At 38.3% G+C, this 23,263-nt stretch overlaps 1 protein-coding gene and 1 long non-coding RNA gene across 5 annotated transcripts in view; one reads left to right on the forward strand and one right to left on the reverse strand.

Annotated features, from left to right (window-relative positions):
• Positions 1-23,263, reverse strand: part of LOC119616357 (lysine-specific demethylase 6A) — a 371,577-nt gene that overhangs the window by 147,493 nt on the left and 200,821 nt on the right. The window lies entirely within an intron of this gene.
• Positions 18,293-22,325, forward strand: LOC119616362. Its single transcript, XR_005232530.1, has 3 exons — positions 18,293-18,831; positions 18,896-19,110; positions 22,284-22,325. It is a non-coding gene; the product is annotated as an uncharacterized LOC119616362 (long non-coding RNA).

Here is a 23,263-nt window from a genome sequence, read left to right on the forward strand (position 1 = left end):
CGAGCGCGTCCCCGGGTGGCGGATAGGGAGTGGTGATGGACCATCTGTCCTCCCCCAGTTTTAGTTTGAATCAAGCTGAGGGAGGGCGGATTGTCCACCACCTGGGAATATTATATTCCCCGCGGACCAAAAACTGGAAAAAAAACAACATGGAAAATAAAAATAAAAAGATAAAAGTTACGGTGCAGGGCCTAAATAACCCAGTACCGGCGGCAAGTGTTGATCCACTCGCGAGTCACTTGTCGTCGTCATCCTGCAATCGTGAGCAAAATACTACTACGGAGGTGGGTACCTTGGCCTCCGTGGCGGACAATGCGTCAAGTGTACAGCATGCCATTAGCAAAAAAATAGAAAGAGAAGGATGTACTCGGAGAGAGCTCTAAGCTACCTCAGCCTTTAAACTCCCGAAGAGTTGACAACTGAGAATAAACCTAAGAAGAAAAAGAGCTGCCCGTCTTCTAATACACAGTCGAAGCCAAGCCATACTTTACTCAAAGGAACCTCAAGTCAGAATCCTGAGAGTAAGTGTGATAACGCCAAGATAGATATCCCGAAGACGACCACGTCGGCGAAATCAACCTCGAAGGTAAGGGTATCTTAAGAGAAGCCCCGAAAAGCGAGGAAAGATAGGCTTGACAGTGGAAAAGGAAAAGAGCCGTCATCTTACGCCAAAGTTGTCAAAAGAAGACACCGGGACGATCTCTGTTATGCAGTTTACGATGCCGGTAATCCGACAGGCAAAATTCCAATAGACCAACAGAGTAAGGTGGAAAATCTGGTGAACAATAAGATAGTGGACCACGCAATCGCTTCAAAGGGCCAACAGCCAATAGAGAGCGTGAGCTGCGAGTTCAGAATGGGCGTGATGTTGATGAGAATGGCATCTCACCAATGTGTGAGCACCCTAATGAACTTTGGTGGAAAGTATCCCTCCTCCCTGGGACGGCGCTAAGTTGGGACTGGCAAAGAAGGGCGAGCTTCCGGTGCTCTTAAAGTCCACTGTCTACATAAAAGGATGGGGCAGTAAACTGGCTAATGAACGTATACTGGAAATTCTTGGTGGTCAAAATGCTGAGCTGGCCGTGGAAAAATGGGACGTCTTTTACAGGAAAGAAGAACCTGAGGGAACTTTATTTGTAATAGGAATCGACCAGAAATCTATGGCTAGTCTTGCCAAGAATAAAGGTAGGGCTTACTTCGCCTCTAAAGCTGTCATATTCAAAATTGGGAAGGTGCCGATTGGAAGGGCTGTTACAACAAGCCTCGAAAAGGACACTAAAATACCTAAGACCACAGTATCAGTAGCAACTACTGATAACGTTAAAAGCGAGGAAGCTACTACTAACTCGCAAAAAGAAGGTGCAGCTGCCCTTTCCAAAATTGGGGAAGCGCCGATTGAAAGGGATGTCAAAACCGGCCCCGATAAGGACACTAAAACACCTAAGAAGGTACCCAAAGCATCATTAGCAAGTACTGGTAATTTTGAGGAGTCAAATCCTAAAAGCGAGGAGGAAATCACTCACTCGCCAGAACAGCAGTGCTGTCCAAAATTGAGAAAGTGTCGATTAAAAAGACTGCTCTTGCTATGCCTGATAAGGACACCGCATTGCCATCAATAGTACCCTGCATTAATAGCCACTTCAGGTTACCCGGAGGAGTCAAATCCAACGAGCGGGGATGTGATCACTAACTCACTGGAAGACAGTTTAAATGGATGACAATGATGAGGTTATCCAAATAAACCTCCATCGGAGCGAAACGGCTACCAACGCACAGTGGGGCAGAATGGAAATTTTTTGGAAATAAATCTGGCATTTCTAAACGGCTGATCCGATCGGGATAAAATTTGGCGTGAGCGTAGCCAAGGAGTATTCGTTTAAGTTTTGAAGATGAACCCTGCAGATGCCCCAGGGACGGCGCTGTGGCGGCTCAAAATAGGGTACCTACGACATGTAAAATTTTTAAACTCGTGCCATTTTTTTGTCTTTCACCCAAATACAAAGATTTTTATATTTTCTGAAAGCGCTCGACGAGATCTTGAAAAAACATGCTTGGACATACTCTCTTATAATATCCGAGTTATAGGCATTTAAAAATTTAGTGATACAAAATTTACCATACCTTTGTCCGTCTTGTTAGTTAGACAACAAAATTTCCAATAATATACAAAAATTTCAGATCAATATCATTTACAGATCCAAAAATATACGTTTTTTAATTTAAAAATTAAAAAAATTTTAGATTCTTGCCGTTTTTTTTGCCAAAAATGTGTCTTAACTCTTTTATTAATAAAATAAAAATTTTTTTAAGAACATATAACAATTTTATAGTTTTCTAAAAGGTATCTTTACGCAGAACGCTTTGGCGTAAAAAATTTGTCCAATTTTTTGAAAATGTTGCCACTGCGTCCTTCCGAATATGACCTATTTTTTATCAAAACTTCAACTTTGGGCGACATGTTCTAAAATCCCAAAGCTGGGATCTGAAAACTGAAAGCAGTTTTGGAAACCTCAATATGTTTTCTATTTACTCCAAAAGTATTTTCCCAGCCCTGAAAGAAATGTGGACCCTATGGGCAAAAATGTAAAAAATCCCATTTTTGGGATTTTCATTCCTATTTTTGGGAATTGCGGGATGCCCTTTGACCTTTTCATTTTTTTTTTTTTGCATTTTCTTATTTGAAATGACAAATTTAACAAGCGTTGAAAATTTCATTGAGTTTTGTTCATAAATAAAGATTTTGTCTTATATTACATATTTGTTAAATTTCTAAAACTATGATTTATATCAAAATTTTAATAGGGTCGCAGATAGCTACAACAATTTAGTCCATATTTATCCCTTAATATCATTTTTTAGTTAGATATAGAAATTCTCGACCCTTTACAAAAAATTCCAAGCCAATATCTCAATTACATTCAAAATATGTTCATTTAAACCTGTATCCTTTAATTTCATATTTTTCATATTTTAGTATTAAATATGACAGAACATATTTAAATCTTATATTTACCTATTTTCTATTTGTTTGCTTATCCTTATAATTGAAAGGTCCTATTATGCTTAAATTTTCAGAAATTTATAACTATTTTTTACCTAAATTTTTTCGACAGATCATTTCGTTCTGTTTCGTTTATGATCATGTAGGTAAAAATATACAGGTAATGATAATTTCGATTCATTCACTAATAAGAAATATCAATGACTGAATTACAGGTTATAGTAATATAGTCCTAAATGTTAATAGGTAGACAATTCGTAATTTTTTACTTTGGATCCACTTACGATCCAGGAAAAAAACAAACTATCCTACCATCACCTATTGCTGTTAATGATGTGGAAGCTTGTATTGATATATCATCTTTGCTCGAAAACACAGCAGACTTTTCAGAAGACCAACTAAGGAAAATTCATAACTGTGATGTTGTCTTAATGTGTAAGTGGGGATGTGACGGTTTATCAGCACTTCCAGAATACAAACAAGCTTGTGGAAGTCGGACATTAGCAGACTACAAAAGTGTATTTATGTCATCATTAGTGCCATTACGAATTCGTTCATATTCCCTTAATCCATCATCGTCAAGCATCGGAAATTCATTTGAAGATATATGGATCAATACAACTCCGGGTTCAAAAAATTTTTGTAGACCCATTGGATTTGAATATATAAAGGAGTCAAAGAAAACAACAAAAGATTTAGTGGAATATTTAAAAGATGAAATAAATGCACTGGAGCCCATTTGCATAAAAATAAAGGAATTCTCTATTAACGTATCATATCAGCTAAGCTTAACAATGATTGATGGAAAGGTCAGCAATGCCATAACAGAAACTTCTTCCTTCTGGAGATGCTCAATATGTAATGAGAAAAATTCGCAATTCTCAAATATAAACAAAAGCAGAAGTATTAATGAAGAAGTCCTGTCTTTCGGAATTTCATCAGAGAATCTTACTAAATCAACAAAAAATAATGAAGAATTGAAAGAACTGAGAGCTGCGGAAAAAAGCAGAATCCAAGAAGAATTTAAAGTTCAGATGGGATTAAACATCGACAAACCACTTCCAAGTTGCGGTAGTACAAATGACGGTAATACGGCGAGAAGGTTTTTTCGTGATTTTGAAATTACTTCAAAAATAACTGGAATCGACAACGAGTTGCTTCGAAGAGTTAACACTATTTTAATGGCACTGAATAGTAAACATAAAATTAATGGAAATCGATTTGGGGAATATACATCTGAAATTTCTAAATTACTTGTATCTCTGTATCCATGGAGGGAACTAACACCAACAGTACACAAAGTATTGTGTCATGGTCAAATAATAATTGAATCGAATATTCTTCCACTTGGAGAGTTAACAGAAGAAGCCCAGGAAGCGAGGAATCGAGATTTTAAGCATGTTCAACTATTCAGCTCAAGAAAATGCTACAGGCAATCACAGAATGAAGATATTTTTAATAGTTTACTTCTATCTTCTGATCCTGTTCTTTCAACTATGCGAAAAATATGGATTTGTTATGAAACTCTATCATCTCAAAACAAGGAAGATTTAAAGGACTTATATTACCTTCTGGATATGTATACCGATATGACAGATTATTATAAGTAGTGTTAGGAATTAACTATATAAGTAGGTTGTAAGAATTAATTGTATTATATTTAAGATAAACAGTTCAAATAAAAAAGCTATTATACTAACTGATGATGTTGTATTAAATTGTGTTTTATATTTCGGTGGGCGGGAAAGGTGGTTTGTGTGGGGTGATTTAGGTGTTGTTGTGCGTGGCTCATAATAAAATTATAATTTTTTTTATTGTATATACAATGTTATAGTCTTTAATAAAATGATTAACTAAATAATTTTTAAAAATTGTCCAAATATTTTATTCAACACCAAATGTATGTTCTGTCATACTTAATACTAAAATATGAAAAAGATGAAATTAAAGGACACAGGTTAAATGAACATATTTTTGAATGTAATTGAGATATTGGCTTGAAATTTTTTGTAAAGGGTCGAGAATTTCCATATCTAACTAAAAAATGATATTAAGGGATAAATATGGACTAAATTGTTGTAGCTATCTGCGACCCTATTAAAATTTTGATATAAATCATAGTTTTAGAAATTTAACAACTTTCAATTGAAATCAGTGGAAAGATATTGGAAATGAGTGGTTTTATTATTGATGAGCGCAGATTAACGGGATTATTGCATATTAACTATATTAAAATCAAGTGTAATGACAAAAAAAATAAAAAGTAAGAAAGATCAAATACATAAAAACACTCAATTCCAATGTAACAAAACAAAAAAACGAAATACAAATAAAAGAAAACAATAAAAAAAAAAATGTATTACAATTCAATTAAAAAAACAAAAGTAATTAAAGACAAATGAACAAAATGATTTACAGTAGAGAACAAAAGTTAACGCTATGAATTAATAATAAAAATGAAAAGTAAAATAAATATTTTCGGGGGAGTTTTCCCGTTTTTCCTACCGAGCGCGTCCCCGGGTGGCGGATAGGGAGTGGTGATGGACCATCTGTCCTCCCCCAGTTTTAGTTTGAATCAAGCTGAGGGAGGGCGGATTGTCCACCACCTGGGAATATTATATTCCCCGCGGACCAAAAACTGGAAAAAAAACAACATGGAAAATAAAAATAAAAAGATAAAAGTTACGGTGCAGGGCCTAAATAACCCAGTACCGGCGGCAAGTGTTGATCCACTCGCGAGTCACTTGTCGTCGTCATCCTGCAATCGTGAGCAAAATACTACTACGGAGGTGGGTACCTTGGCCTCCGTGGCGGACAATGCGTCAAGTGTACAGCATGCCATTAGCAAAAAAATAGAAAGAGAAGGATGTACTCGGAGAGAGCTCTAAGCTACCTCAGCCTTTAAACTCCCGAAGAGTTGACAACTGAGAATAAACCTAAGAAGAAAAAGAGCTGCCCGTCTTCTAATACACAGTCGAAGCCAAGCCATACTTTACTCAAAGGAACCTCAAGTCAGAATCCTGAGAGTAAGTGTGATAACGCCAAGATAGATATCCCGAAGACGACCACGTCGGCGAAATCAACCTCGAAGGTAAGGGTATCTTAAGAGAAGCCCCGAAAAGCGAGGAAAGATAGGCTTGACAGTGGAAAAGGAAAAGAGCCGTCATCTTACGCCAAAGTTGTCAAAAGAAGACACCGGGACGATCTCTGTTATGCAGTTTACGATGCCGGTAATCCGACAGGCAAAATTCCAATAGACCAACAGAGTAAGGTGGAAAATCTGGTGAACAATAAGATAGTGGACCACGCAATCGCTTCAAAGGGCCAACAGCCAATAGAGAGCGTGAGCTGCGAGTTCAGAATGGGCGTGATGTTGATGAGAATGGCATCTCACCAATGTGTGAGCACCCTAATGAACTTTGGTGGAAAGTATCCCTCCTCCCTGGGACGGCGCTAAGTTGGGACTGGCAAAGAAGGGCGAGCTTCCGGTGCTCTTAAAGTCCACTGTCTACATAAAAGGATGGGGCAGTAAACTGGCTAATGAACGTATACTGGAAATTCTTGGTGGTCAAAATGCTGAGCTGGCCGTGGAAAAATGGGACGTCTTTTACAGGAAAGAAGAACCTGAGGGAACTTTATTTGTAATAGGAATCGACCAGAAATCTATGGCTAGTCTTGCCAAGAATAAAGGTAGGGCTTACTTCGCCTCTAAAGCTGTCATATTCAAAATTGGGAAGGTGCCGATTGGAAGGGCTGTTACAACAAGCCTCGAAAAGGACACTAAAATACCTAAGACCACAGTATCAGTAGCAACTACTGATAACGTTAAAAGCGAGGAAGCTACTACTAACTCGCAAAAAGAAGGTGCAGCTGCCCTTTCCAAAATTGGGGAAGCGCCGATTGAAAGGGATGTCAAAACCGGCCCCGATAAGGACACTAAAACACCTAAGAAGGTACCCAAAGCATCATTAGCAAGTACTGGTAATTTTGAGGAGTCAAATCCTAAAAGCGAGGAGGAAATCACTCACTCGCCAGAACAGCAGTGCTGTCCAAAATTGAGAAAGTGTCGATTAAAAAGACTGCTCTTGCTATGCCTGATAAGGACACCGCATTGCCATCAATAGTACCCTGCATTAATAGCCACTTCAGGTTACCCGGAGGAGTCAAATCCAACGAGCGGGGATGTGATCACTAACTCACTGGAAGACAGTTTAAATGGATGACAATGATGAGGTTATCCAAATAAACCTCCATCGGAGCGAAACGGCTACCAACGCACAGTGGGGCAGAATGGAAATTTTTTGGAAATAAATCTGGCATTTCTAAACGGCTGATCCGATCGGGATAAAATTTGGCGTGAGCGTAGCCAAGGAGTATTCGTTTAAGTTTTGAAGATGAACCCTGCAGATGCCCCAGGGACGGCGCTGTGGCGGCTCAAAATAGGGTACCTACGACATGTAAAATTTTTAAACTCGTGCCATTTTTTTGTCTTTCACCCAAATACAAAGATTTTTATATTTTCTGAAAGCGCTCGACGAGATCTTGAAAAAACATGCTTGGACATACTCTCTTATAATATCCGAGTTATAGGCATTTAAAAATTTAGTGATACAAAATTTACCATACCTTTGTCCGTCTTGTTAGTTAGACAACAAAATTTCCAATAATATACAAAAAATTTCAGATCAATATCATTTACAGATCCAAAAATATACGTTTTTTAATTTAAAAATTAAAAAAATTTTAGATTCTTGCCGTTTTTTTTGCCAAAAATGTGTCTTAACTCTTTTATTAATAAAATAAAAATTTTTTTAAGAACATATAACAATTTTATAGTTTTCTAAAAGGTATCTTTACGCAGAACGCTTTGGCGTAAAAAATTTGTCCAATTTTTTGAAAATGTTGCCACTGCGTCCTTCCGAATATGACCTATTTTTTATCAAAACTTCAACTTTGGGCGACATGTTCTAAAATCCCAAAGCTGGGATCTGAAAACTGAAAGCAGTTTTGGAAACCTCAATATGTTTTCTATTTACTCCAAAAGTATTTTCCCAGCCCTGAAAGAAATGTGGACCCTATGGGCAAAAATGTAAAAAATCCCATTTTTGGGATTTTCATTCCTATTTTTGGGAATTGCGGGATGCCCTTTGACCTTTTCATTTTTTTTTTTTTGCATTTTCTTATTTGAAATGACAAATTTAACAAGCGTTGAAAATTTCATTGAGTTTTGTTCATAAATAAAGATTTTGTCTTATATTACATATTTGTTAAATTTCTAAAACTATGATTTATATCAAAATTTTAATAGGGTCGCAGATAGCTACAACAATTTAGTCCATATTTATCCCTTAATATCATTTTTTAGTTAGATATAGAAATTCTCGACCCTTTACAAAAAATTCCAAGCCAATATCTCAATTACATTCAAAAATATGTTCATTTAAACCTGTATCCTTTAATTTCATATTTTTCATATTTTAGTATTAAATATGACAGAACATATTTAAATCTTATATTTACCTATTTTCTATTTGTTTGCTTATCCTTATAATTGAAAGGTCCTATTATGCTTAAATTTTCAGAAATTTATAACTATTTTTTACCTAAATTTTTTCGACAGATCATTTCGTTCTGTTTCGTTTATGATCATGTAGGTAAAAATATACAGGTAATGATAATTTCGATTCATTCACTAATAAGAAATATCAATGACTGAATTACAGGTTATAGTAATATAGTCCTAAATGTTAATAGGTAGACAATTCGTAATTTTTTACTTTGGATCCACTTACGATCCAGGAAAAAAACAAACTATCCTACCATCACCTATTGCTGTTAATGATGTGGAAGCTTGTATTGATATATCATCTTTGCTCGAAAACACAGCAGACTTTTCAGAAGACCAACTAAGGAAAATTCATAACTGTGATGTTGTCTTAATGTGTAAGTGGGGATGTGACGGTTTATCAGCACTTCCAGAATACAAACAAGCTTGTGGAAGTCGGACATTAGCAGACTACAAAAGTGTATTTATGTCATCATTAGTGCCATTACGAATTCGTTCATATTCCCTTAATCCATCATCGTCAAGCATCGGAAATTCATTTGAAGATATATGGATCAATACAACTCCGGGTTCAAAAAATTTTTGTAGACCCATTGGATTTGAATATATAAAGGAGTCAAAGAAAACAACAAAAGATTTAGTGGAATATTTAAAAGATGAAATAAATGCACTGGAGCCCATTTGCATAAAAATAAAGGAATTCTCTATTAACGTATCATATCAGCTAAGCTTAACAATGATTGATGGAAAGGTCAGCAATGCCATAACAGAAACTTCTTCCTTCTGGAGATGCTCAATATGTAATGAGAAAAATTCGCAATTCTCAAATATAAACAAAAGCAGAAGTATTAATGAAGAAGTCCTGTCTTTCGGAATTTCATCAGAGAATCTTACTAAATCAACAAAAAATAATGAAGAATTGAAAGAACTGAGAGCTGCGGAAAAAAGCAGAATCCAAGAAGAATTTAAAGTTCAGATGGGATTAAACATCGACAAACCACTTCCAAGTTGCGGTAGTACAAATGACGGTAATACGGCGAGAAGGTTTTTTCGTGATTTTGAAATTACTTCAAAAATAACTGGAATCGACAACGAGTTGCTTCGAAGAGTTAACACTATTTTAATGGCACTGAATAGTAAACATAAAATTAATGGAAATCGATTTGGGGAATATACATCTGAAATTTCTAAATTACTTGTATCTCTGTATCCATGGAGGGAACTAACACCAACAGTACACAAAGTATTGTGTCATGGTCAAATAATAATTGAATCGAATATTCTTCCACTTGGAGAGTTAACAGAAGAAGCCCAGGAAGCGAGGAATCGAGATTTTAAGCATGTTCAACTATTCAGCTCAAGAAAATGCTACAGGCAATCACAGAATGAAGATATTTTTAATAGTTTACTTCTATCTTCTGATCCTGTTCTTTCAACTATGCGAAAAATATGGATTTGTTATGAAACTCTATCATCTCAAAACAAGGAAGATTTAAAGGACTTATATTACCTTCTGGATATGTATACCGATATGACAGATTATTATAAGTAGTGTTAGGAATTAACTATATAAGTAGGTTGTAAGAATTAATTGTATTATATTTAAGATAAACAGTTCAAATAAAAAAGCTATTATACTAACTGATGATGTTGTATTAAATTGTGTTTTATATTTCGGTGGGCGGGAAAGGTGGTTTGTGTGGGGTGATTTAGGTGTTGTTGTGCGTGGCTCATAATAAAATTATAATTTTTTTTATTGTATATACAATGTTATAGTCTTTAATAAAATGATTAACTAAATAATTTTTAAAAATTGTCCAAATATTTTATTCAACACCAAATGTATGTTCTGTCATACTTAATACTAAAATATGAAAAAGATGAAATTAAAGGACACAGGTTAAATGAACATATTTTTGAATGTAATTGAGATATTGGCTTGAAATTTTTTGTAAAGGGTCGAGAATTTCCATATCTAACTAAAAAATGATATTAAGGGATAAATATGGACTAAATTGTTGTAGCTATCTGCGACCCTATTAAAATTTTGATATAAATCATAGTTTTAGAAATTTAACAACTTTCAATTGAAATCAGTGGAAAGATATTGGAAATGAGTGGTTTTATTATTGATGAGCGCAGATTAACGGGATTATTGCATATTAACTATATTAAAATCAAGTGTAATGACAAAAAAAAAATAAAAAGTAAGAAAGATCAAATACATAAAAACACTCAATTCCAATGTAACAAAACAAAAAAACGAAATACAAATAAAAGAAAACAATAAAAAAAAAAAATGTATTACAATTCAATTAAAAAAACAAAAGTAATTAAAGACAAATGAACAAAATGATTTACAGTAGAGAACAAAAGTTAACGCTATGAATTAATAATAAAAATGAAAAGTAAAATAAATATTTTCGGGGGAGTTTTCCCGTTTTTCCTACCGAGCGCGTCCCCGGGTGGCGGATAGGGAGTGGTGATGGACCATCTGTCCTCCCCCAGTTTTAGTTTGAATCAAGCTGAGGGAGGGCGGATTGTCCACCACCTGGGAATATTATATTCCCCGCGGACCAAAAACTGGAAAAAAAACAACATGGAAAATAAAAATAAAAAGATAAAAGTTACGGTGCAGGGCCTAAATAACCCAGTACCGGCGGCAAGTGTTGATCCACTCGCGAGTCACTTGTCGTCGTCATCCTGCAATCGTGAGCAAAATACTACTACGGAGGTGGGTACCTTGGCCTCCGTGGCGGACAATGCGTCAAGTGTACAGCATGCCATTAGCAAAAAAATAGAAAGAGAAGGATGTACTCGGAGAGAGCTCTAAGCTACCTCAGCCTTTAAACTCCCGAAGAGTTGACAACTGAGAATAAACCTAAGAAGAAAAAGAGCTCCCCGTCTTCTAATACACAGTCGAAGCCAAGCCATACTTTACTCAAAGGAACCTCAAGTCAGAATCCTGAGAGTAAGTGTGATAACGCCAAGATAGATATCCCGAAGACGACCACGTCGGCGAAATCAACCTCGAAGGTAAGGGTATCTTAAGAGAAGCCCCGAAAAGCGAGGAAAGATAGGCTTGACAGTGGAAAAGGAAAAGAGCCGTCATCTTACGCCAAAGTTGTCAAAAGAAGACACCGGGACGATCTCTGTTATGCAGTTTACGATGCCGGTAATCCGACAGGCAAAATTCCAATAGACCAACAGAGTAAGGTGGAAAATCTGGTGAACAATAAGATAGTGGACCACGCAATCGCTTCAAAGGGCCAACAGCCAATAGAGAGCGTGAGCTGCGAGTTCAGAATGGGCGTGATGTTGATGAGAATGGCATCTCACCAATGTGTGAGCACCCTAATGAACTTTGGTGGAAAGTATCCCTCCTCCCTGGGACGGCGCTAAGTTGGGACTGGCAAAGAAGGGCGAGCTTCCGGTGCTCTTAAAGTCCACTGTCTACATAAAAGGATGGGGCAGTAAACTGGCTAATGAACGTATACTGGAAATTCTTCGTGGTCAAAATGCTGAGCTGGCCGTGGAAAAATGGGACGTCTTTTACAGGAAAGAAGAACCTGAGGGAACTTTATTTGTAATAGGAATCGACCAGAAATCTATGGCTAGTCTTGCCAAGAATAAAGGTAGGGCTTACTTCGCCTCTAAAGCTGTCATATTCAAAATTGGGAAGGTGCCGATTGGAAGGGCTGTTACAACAAGCCTCGAAAAGGACACTAAAATACCTAAGACCACAGTATCAGTAGCAACTACTGATAACGTTAAAAGCGAGGAAGCTACTACTAACTCGCAAAAAGAAGGTGCAGCTGCCCTTTCCAAAATTGGGGAAGCGCCGATTGAAAGGGATGTCAAAACCGGCCCCGATAAGGACACTAAAACACCTAAGAAGGTACCCAAAGCATCATTAGCAAGTACTGGTAATTTTGAGGAGTCAAATCCTAAAAGCGAGGAGGAAATCACTCACTCGCCAGAACAGCAGTGCTGTCCAAAATTGAGAAAGTGTCGATTAAAAAGACTGCTCTTGCTATGCCTGATAAGGACACCGCATTGCCATCAATAGTACCCTGCATTAATAGCCACTTCAGGTTACCCGGAGGAGTCAAATCCAACGAGCGGGGATGTGATCACTAACTCACTGGAAGACAGTTTAAATGGATGACAATGATGAGGTTATCCAAATAAACCTCCATCGGAGCGAAACGGCTACCAACGCACAGTGGGGCAGAATGGAAATTTTTTGGAAATAAATCTGGCATTTCTAAACGGCTGATCCGATCGGGATAAAATTTGGCGTGAGCGTAGCCAAGGAGTATTCGAGTTTAAGTTTTGAAGATGAACCCTGCAGATGCCCCAGGGACGGCGCTGTGGCGGCTCAAAATAGGGTACCTACGACATGTAAAATTTTTAAACTCGTGCCATTTTTTTGTCTTTCACCCAAATACAAAGATTTTTATATTTTCTGAAAGCGCTCGACGAGATCTTGAAAAAACATGCTTGGACATACTCTCTTATAATATCCGAGTTATAGGCATTTAAAAATTTAGTGATACAAAATTTACCATACCTTTGTCCGTCTTGTTAGTTACACAACAAAATTTCCAATAATATACAAAAAATTTCAGATCAATATCATTTACAGATCCAAAAATATACGTTTTTTAATTTAAAAATTAAAAAAATTTTAGATTCTTGCCGTTTTTTTTTGCCAAAAATGTGTCTTAACTCTTTTATTAATAAAATAAAATTTTTTTTAAGAACATATAACAATTTTATAGTTTTCTAAAAGGTATCTTTACGCAGAACGCTTTGGCGTAAAAAATTTGTCCAATTTTTTGAAAATGTTGCCACTGCGTCCTTCCGAATATGACCTATTTTTTTATCAAAACTTCAACTTTGGGCGACATGTTCTAAAATCCCAAAGCTGGGATCTGAAAACTGAAAGCAGTTTTGGAAACCTCAATATGTTTTCTATTTACTCCAAAAGTATTTTCCCAGCCCTGAAAGAAATGTGGACCCTATGGGCAAAAATGTAAAAAATCCCATTTTTGGGATTTTCATTCCTATTTTTGGGAATTGCGGGATGCCCTTTGACCTTTTCAATTTTTTTTTTTGCATTTTCTTATTTGAAATGACAAATTTAACAAGCGTTGAAAATTTCATTGAGTTTTGTTCATAAATAAAGATTTTGTCTTATATTACATATTTGTTAAATTTCTAAAACTATGATTTATATCAAAATTTTAATAGGGTCGCAGATAGCTACAACAATTTAGTCCATATTTATCCCTTAATATCATTTTTTAGTTAGATATAGAAATTCTCGACCCTTTACAAAAAATTCCAAGCCAATATCTCAATTACATTCAAAAATATGTTCATTTAAACCTGTATCCTTTAATTTCATATTTTTCATATTTTAGTATTAAATATGACAGAACATATTTAAATCTTATATTTACCTATTTTCTATTTGTTTGCTTATCCTTATAATTGAAAGGTCCTATTATGCTTAAATTTTCAGAAATTTATAACTATTTTTTACCTAAATTTTTTCGACAGATCATTTCGTTCTGTTTCGTTTATGATCATGTAGGTAAAAATATACAGGTAATGATAATTTCGATTCATTCACTAATAAGAAATATCAATGACTGAATTACAGGTTATAGTAATATAGTCCTAAATGTTAATAGGTAGACAATTCGTAATTTTTTACTTTGGATCCACTTACGATCCAGGAAAAAAACAAACTATCCTACCATCACCTATTGCTGTTAATGATGTGGAAGCTTGTATTGATATATCATCTTTGCTCGAAAACACAGCAGACTTTTCAGAAGACCAACTAAGGAAAATTCATAACTGTGATGTTGTCTTAATGTGTAAGTGGGGATGTGACGGTTTATCAGCACTTCCAGAATACAAACAAGCTTCTGGAAGTCGGACATTAGCAGACTACAAAAGTGTATTTATGTCATCATTAGTGCCATTACGAATTCGTTCATATTCCCTTAATCCATCATCGTCAAGCATCGGAAATTCATTTGAAGATATATGGATCAATACAACTCCGGGTTCAAAAAATTTTTGTAGACCCATTGGATTTGAATATATAAAGGAGTCAAAGAAAACAACAAAAGATTTAGTGGAATATTTAAAAGATGAAATAAATGCACTGGAGCCCATTTGCATAAAAATAAAGGAATTCTCTATTAACGTATCATATCAGCTAAGCTTAACAATGATTGATGGAAAGGTCAGCAATGCCATAACAGAAACTTCTTACTTCTGGAGATGCTCAATATGTAATGAGAAAAAGTCGCAATTCTCAAATATAAACAAAAGCAGATGTATTAATGAAGAAGTCCTGTCTTTCGGAATTTCATCAGAGAATCTTACTAAATCAACAAAAAATAATGAAGAATTGAAAGAACTGAGAGCTGCGGAAAAAAGCAGAATCCAAGAAGAATTTAAAGTTCAGATGGGATTAAACATCGACAAACCACTTCCAAGTTGCGGTAGTACAAATGACGGTAATACGGCGAGAAGGTTTTTTCGTGATTTTAAAATTACTTCAAAAATAACTGGAATCGACAACGAGTTGCTTCGAAGAGTTAACACTATTTTAATGGCACTGAATAGTAAACATAAAATTAATGGAAATCGATTTGGGGAATATACATCTGAAATTTCTAAATTACTTGTATCTCTGTATCCATGGAGGGAACTAACAAAAACAGTACACAAAGTATTGTGTCATGGTCAAATAATAATTGAATCGAATATTCTTCCACTTGGAGAGTTAACAGAAGAAGCCCAGGAAGCGAGGAATCGAGATTTTAAGCATGTTCAACTATTCAGCTCAAGAAAATGCTACAGGCAATCACAGAATGAAGATATTTTTAATAGTTTACTTCTATCTTCTGATCCTGTTCTTTCAACTATGCGAAATATATGGATTTGTTATGAAACTCTATCATCTCAAAACAAGGAAGATTTAAAGGACTCATATACCGATATGACAGATTATTTTATAGAAAATAAGTAGTGTTAGGAATTAACTATATAAGTAGGTTGTAAGAATTAATTGTATTATATTTAAGATAAACAGTTCAAATAAAAAAAGCTATTATACTAACTGATGATGTTGTATTAAATTGTGTTTTATATTTCGGTGGGCGGGAAAGGTGGTTTGTGTGGGGTGATTTAGGTGTTGTTGTGCGTGGCTCATAATAAAATTATAATTTTTTTATTGTATATACAATGTTATAGTCTTTAATAAAATGATTAACTAAATAATTTTTAAAAATTGTCCAAATATTTTATTCAACACCAAATGTATGTTCTGTCATACTTAATACTAAAATATGAAAAAGATGAAATTAAAGGACACAGGTTAAATGAACATATTTTTGAATGTAATTGAGATATTGGCTTGAAATTTTTTGTAAAGGGTCGAGAATTTCCATATCTAACTAAAAAATGATATTAAGGGATAAATATGGACTAAATTGTTGTAGCTATCTGCGACCCTATTAAAATTTTGATATAAATCATAGTTTTAGAAATTTAACAAATATGTAATATAAGACAAAATCTTTATTTATGAACAAAACTCAATGAAACACTTGTTAAATTTGTCATTTCAAATAAGAAAATGCAAAAAAAAAATTGAAAAGGTCAAAGGGCATCCCGCAATTCCCAAAAATAGGAATGAAAATCCCAAAAATGGGATTTTTTACATTTTTGCCCATAGGGTCCACATTTCTTTCAGGGCTGGGAAAATACTTTTGGAGTAAATAGAAAACATATTGAGGTTTCCAAAACTGCTTTCAGTTTTCTGATCCCAGCTTTGGGATTTTAGAACATGTCGTCCAAAGTTGAAGTTTTGATAAAAATAGGTCATATTCGGAAGGACGCAGTGGCAACATTTTCAAAAAATAGGACAAGTTTTTTACGCCAAAGCGTTCTGCGTAAAGATACCTTTTAGAAAACTATAAAATTGTTATATGTTCTTAAAGAAAATTTTATTTTATTAATAAAAGAGTTAAGACACATTTTTGGCAAAAAACGGCAAAAATCTAAAATTTTTTGAATTTTTAAATTAAAAAACGTATATTTTTGGGTCTGTAAATGATATTGATCTGAAATTTTTTGTATATTATTGGAAATTTTGTTGTCTAACTAACAAAAAAAAATTGAGTCCATTTGGTCCAAAATTACGCCCGGTATTCAAAAAAAGGCGGACCAAGGTATGGTAAATTTTGTATCACTAAATTTTTAAATGCCTATAACTCTGATATTATAAGAGATAAGTAGTATGTCCAAGCATGTTTTGTCAAGATCTCGTCGAGTGCTTTCACAAAATATAAAAATCTTTGTATTTGGGTGAAAAACAAAAAAATGGCACGAGTTTAAAAATTTTACATGTCGTAGGTACCCTACTTTGAGCCGCCACAGCGCCGTCCCTGGGGCATCTGCAGGGTTCATCTTCAAAACTTAAACTCGAATACTCCTTGGCTACGCTCACGCCAAATTTTATCCCGATCGGATCAGCCGTTTAGAAATGCCAGATTTATTTCCAAAAAATTCCGATTCTGCCCCACTGTGCGGTGCTCGTAAAGTCCACTGTCTACATAAAATGATGGGGCAGTAAACTGGCCACCCAGGTTAGTCCGGCGGAGACACCGGGTCGGGCTAGTCTGAATGCTACCGGCGCCAAACCCAAAACAAAAGCGTCTGCGGATTTAGGGAAGCCTGGATCCTGCAGTCGCAAAACAATAACAGCATCTGGCTCCAAAGCTGGATGCAGCAAAATAAGCAGCGAGGCACCTCTGGACGTCACCCCAAGTACCTCAAAGGCAGCTCAGGTCCGTATTGGCAAAATGCCGATAAAACCCCCTGTTTCGGGGACTACTAAGGCCACCAAAACCAAGGTAGCAACCCCAGTGCCGGTTATGCACGAGGGAACTGCGAACAAGATTTCGGGTTCTCAAACGGCATCTCCCAATGCCAACACGGCGAATAGTAAGACCCCCAGGCACGTAACACCAGCAAGAAGGGCCTTCCTACAACGGCGCTCCGCCGCCAAAATTCTAGCGCGCTTAGCTGGCAAGCCAGTTGAGTCGCTAAGTAAAGAGGACAAGTCCTCTCTAGAATGGGCTAAGGGAAAATTGGCCGTTCTGGAGAAGAGTCCCCCCCTCACGTCTAAGGACGCGCCTAAACGGCAACGTTCTGAGGAGGAGACTAATCTTCAGGGCCAGCAGCCCGGGACAAAACGTCCGAAACCGTTGCCCCCCAAGCCGCATGACAGGACCTCCGGTGAAGTGGTTGAGAACCAATTCACGCGTGCTGTCATCGACAGGGGTGACATAGATGGCGCTATGTCTCCATCCAGATGGGACATAGTGCGAAAAAAGCTGATGGGGGTGTTCTGGGAAGTTCTTAAACAGAACCCTGGTCCCCCCCCACAGTGTGAGGACGGCGGTTGGTTTCACAACAGAGTGAAGCTAATGGCCTGTTCCAACGAGCGCTCAGCTTTGCTCCTGAAGCAGGCTGTGTCGCTGATAAAGGATCCGTGGGAAGGTGCTAAGCTGGAAGTGGTCTCTGTGGACGAGATCCCACGAAGGCCTAGATCCACCGCCATAATTCCTGCGGAACCACACAAAAAGGCAGCGATACTGGAGCTTCTACAGGTTGGAAATCCGGATCTTCCAACTCAAGATTGGAAGGTCGTCAGGGTTTCTCAACCTGTAGGAAGCTCCAGAAGGATTGTTGTGATCCTGAACCAGGAGTCTTTGGCGCCGCTTCGCGAGAAACAAGGGAAGGTCTACTACGGCTTCGAGTCGATCTTCCTCCGTGTCTACCGAGGCGATGACAAGGGACTATTGGAACAGGATGATCCCGATCCTGACCAATCCGCTGCGGATATGTCTTGCGACGAGACTGACCTTTCGCTGAGTCAATCAACTTCTAAGTTGGTTAAGGAGGGGGAAGAGTCAGTTGACGAGGACGATCTCCTTGCCTCTGACAAGGAGGACGCCAACGTCACAGTGTTGCGTAAGGACAAAAAAGGAGATGGTGAGAGTAACCCAAATTAATCTCCACCACTCCAAAGCAGCCTCGGCTGCACTGCTCCTCCGAATGGGTGTAAGTGGGGAGGAGCTCGCCCTAGTCCAGGAACCCTGGATTCACCAAGAAAGGGTGAGTGGACTAGGCATGAAAAGCTTTAAGCTATTGTACGCAAAAGGATCTGGTAAGATTCGATCCTGTATAGTAGCCAAAAGCAGTCTCAACATCTTCATTCTTTCTGATTTCAGTGATGAAGACACCGTAGCAGCCATATGGGAGACCAGTGTAGGTGCTATATTGGTTATCTCGGCGTACATGGCTCACGACCACAGCGACCAGCCACCGAACAACCTGGTCTGCAGATCCATAGAGATGGCAAACTCGAAAAGCATGCCGATCATTATGGGGGCTGATGCCAATGCCCATCACACTGTCTGGGGAAGCTCGGACATAAACGCTAGAGGTGAGTCAATCTTTAACTTCATTCTAAGCAATAATCTTGATATTTTAAATACAGGATCCGAACCGACCTTTATTGTTTCAAACAGAAGGGAAGTTCTAGACATTACGCTGGTTAGTTCTATGCATCATGATAGGATAAGGGGATGGAGAGTCTCAAGTGACTGCTCTTTCTCTGACCATCAGTACATCGATTTTGAAATCGTAGTTGACAAAGTGGCCCCAAAGCCCTTTATAAACAGGAGACGAACAGATTGGGAAATGCAAATGGGGCTAATCTCACGTTCACTCCAGGATGTACCGATCATCGAAAACCGATCGGACATAGAAAACGCGGTTGAAACCATAAATCAAGCTTTCAAACACGCGACTTCACTGTCTTGTAAACAGAATATGCACAAAGGCAGATGCAGGCCCCCATGGTGGTCTGCGGACATTGCGAAATCTCGAAAAGAGACGCGCAGACTGTTTAACGAGGCAAAGAAAACAGGAAACTGGATTTCTTACAAGACCTCGGTTAATCGTTTCAAGAACCTGGTAAGAAATGCAAAGCGCAAATCTTGGAAAACCTTCTGTAGCGGCGTGGAAGGTTCTTCTGAGACCAGTCGTCTGCGCAAAATCTTATCATCTACTCCTCCTGTCCCAAGTTTCATTCAGAAACCTTGTGGCAGTTGGACGACCAGTAGCCAAGAAACCTTAGAAGTTTTAATGGCCACTCACTTTCCAGGCTGTCAATCTCCGGAAAACGGTACTGACATGCAGTTTACAGATCTCCCAGCTGATACAGGAATATCCATAAATGAAGATAAAATCAACTGGGCGATAAACAGCTTCGACCCCTACAAATCACCGGGTCCTGACGGTATAATACCTGCGGATTTGCAATACAATGCTGTCCATCTTATGCCTTGGCTAACGCGGATATATGATGCCTGTCTAAAATGGTCTTATATACCCGAACCCTGGACCAAGTGCACAGTGGTTTTCATTCCGAAAGGAGGAAAGACCTCTCACACGAAGCCAAAGGATTTTAGACCAATTAGTCTATCCTCCTTTCTTCTCAAAACTTTGGAAAGGATAATTGATCTGCATCTCAGAATACATATCAAACCTGACCATTTATCAGCATCTCAACATGCCTACATGAAGGGAAAATCTGTTGAGACTGCATTACATTCGCTAGTTTGTCACATTGAAAAGACAATAGCGCAAGGGGAATATACACTGGTTGCCTTCTTGGACATCGAGGGGGCTTTCAACAATGTTCACCCTGGGTCGATAACAACGGCCCTAACTGGTCTGGGTATAAACCAACCAATAACAGCTTTCATCAAGAGATTACTGACTCAGCGAATCATTATCTCCGAAATGGGAGCAGCAAATGTCACAAAAGTGGCAAATCGCGGTACCCCACAAGGTGGAGTTCTATCTCCACTTCTGTGGAACCTAGCGTTGAATCCACTTCTTATGGATCTTAGATCTATGGGATTTAAGGTAATAGCATATGCAGACGATGTGTCTGTAGTAGTATCTGGCAAATATCTGGATACTTTATCGCAAAGGATGGAGATTGCACTCAGGACACTCAGTACATGGAGCAACGTCAGTGGCCTTGGTGTTAATCCATCGAAAACGGAACTTGTTCTCTTCACTAAGAAGTACAAGATACCCACCTTCACTCTCCCACGACTGAATGGGATAGAATTGAAGTTATCGGATAGTGCTAAATATCTGGGAGTAATCCTAGATTCAAAACTATCATGGCATTTGAACACTCAATCTAGAGTATCAAAAGCGGCTGCGGCCTTATACTCGTGTAAAAGAGCAATTGGCAAATCATGGGGCATAAACCCCAAGAATACCAAATGGCTCTTCGACATGGTAGTCAAGCCCATACTATTGTACGGTGCACTTGTATGGTGGAAGTCTGTACAAAAGGACTCACACCGCAAACGTTTTGAGGGAATCCTTCGCACATCAGCTCTGTTGATAACGGGGGCTCTCCGCACCACCCCATCAAAGGCTCTCTTTGTCATGATGGGATGGCTACCTATTGATCTAATGGCCCAAGAGGTTGCCCTCAACGCGGCTATTAGACTCAATACAATTGGTATGTGGCATATGATTCAGTCAGGTCACTCCACCATCCTCAATTGTCTAGGAGAAATTCCTGGCAATATCGACTATTGCATCGCCAAACCGTCTTTTGATAGAAGCTTTTCGGTGAATATCCGAGACGACCCAAATGTGATGGAAACAATCCTCCATGATGGATCGTATAAGGTTTTCACTGATGGCTCAAAATCAAACCATGGTGTAGGCGGTGGCTTTTACATAGCACATTCGGGAACGGAAGTATCATTCAAGCTTCCTGACCAATGTAGCGTCCTTCAGGCTGAACTATCAGCCATTAAACGGGCTGCAAACTGGCTCAGGTTTTATCGAATATACGGTGTTAATATTCGAATTTATACCGACAGCCAGGCAGCCCTTAAGGTTCTAAGTGGTGTCTACACGACGTCAAACTTAGTCCTAGAATGCCGGGCATCCCTTAACGAGATGGCGAAACATTCCACAATAGGACTGTATTGGATTCCAGGACATCAGCAAATTCCTGGTAATACCATCGCGGACTCTCTTGCCAAGTTAGGCTCCTCGCTTGCAGGAGAGCATACCGACCCTTTTGTCGGTATACCGCTTTCAACCTGCAAACGCTCGATACGTGAAAAACTATATGAGCTTGCGCAATGCAGATGGTCGACTGAAGCCACCTGTAGACAGGCAAGGATCATGTGGCCATCTTACGACCCACAAAGATCCCAAGCCCTTTTCTACATTCCGAGAGTTAATCTACGGAACTTAACGGCAGTGGTAACTGGCCACTGGCCTTTCGGACTCCATGCAAGAAGACTGAACTTACCCAGTAACGACTTCTGCAGGAGCTGCCAGGATGAAGAGGAAGAAGAGAGTATAACTCACTTCCTCTGTCATTGTCCTGCCCTAGCTGATCACAGAGTGGGTCTGCTAGGTAGCTATTTTCTGCATGACTTAGCGGATCTATCGGAGGTTGATATCCGAAAGATAGATTCCTATATTCGTGCGACAAACTGGTTCGGTGGAAACCAGAGTGATTAGGTTGAAGTGTACTAATACGCCGACCGTTCTCTCTCGTTTCAGGTATCACAAAGGGATCAAAATTCTGGACCCAAGTGTGTCCCCAGTGACGACATCGCGAGGACGACCTGCCTACCTAACCTAACCTAACCTAAACTGGCTAATGAACGTATACTGGAAATTCTTGGCGGTCAAAATGCTGAGCTGGCCGTGGCAAAATGGGACGTCTTTTACAGGAAAGAAGAACCTGAGGGAACTTTATTTGTAATAGGTATCGACCAGAAATCTATGGCTAGTCTTGTCAAGAATAAAGGTAGGGCTTACTTCGCCTCTAAATCTGTCATATTCAAAATTGGGAAGATGCCGATTGGAAGGGCTGTTACAACAAGCCTCGAAAAGGACACTAAAATACCTAAGACCACAGCATCAGTAGCAACTACTGATAACGTTAAGGTGTCAAATCCTAAAAGCGAGGAAGATACCACTAACTCGCCAAAAGAAGGGGAGGCGCCGATTGAAAGGGATGTCAAAACCGGCCCCGATAAGGACACTAAAGCACCTAAGACGGTACCCAAAGCATCTTTAGCAAGTACTGGTAATTTTGAGGAGTCAAATCCTAAAAGCGAGGAGGAAATCACTCACTCGCCAGAAGACAGAACAGCAGTGCTGTCCAAAATTGGGAAAGTGTCGATTAAAAAGACTGCTCTTCCTATGCCTGATAAGGACACCGCAGTGCCATCAATGGTACCAACGAGCGGGGATGGGATCACTAACTCGCTGGAAGACAGTTTAAATGGATGACAATGATTGAGGTTATCCAAATAAACCTCCATCGGAGCGAGACGGCTACCAATGCTCTGATGGCTAAAATTAACACAGGTAAGTTACATATAGCTTTAATCCAGGAACCTTGGACGTTTCGCAACAAGGTTTCTGGATTAAATCACGTAAATTTTCAACTTTTCTACGCTGATACAGGGTCTCGACCGAGAACATGTATCTTATGTCACAAGAACTTATGTTTTCTCCTCTCAACAGGATTA

The sequence above is a fragment of the Lucilia sericata genome, unplaced genomic scaffold (genome assembly GCF_015586225.1).
Source record: "Lucilia sericata isolate MDLA Ls3-8-SP2 unplaced genomic scaffold, ASM1558622v1 Contig000068F_arrow, whole genome shotgun sequence".
In the NCBI taxonomy this organism is placed as follows: Eukaryota; Metazoa; Arthropoda; class Insecta; order Diptera; family Calliphoridae; genus Lucilia; species Lucilia sericata.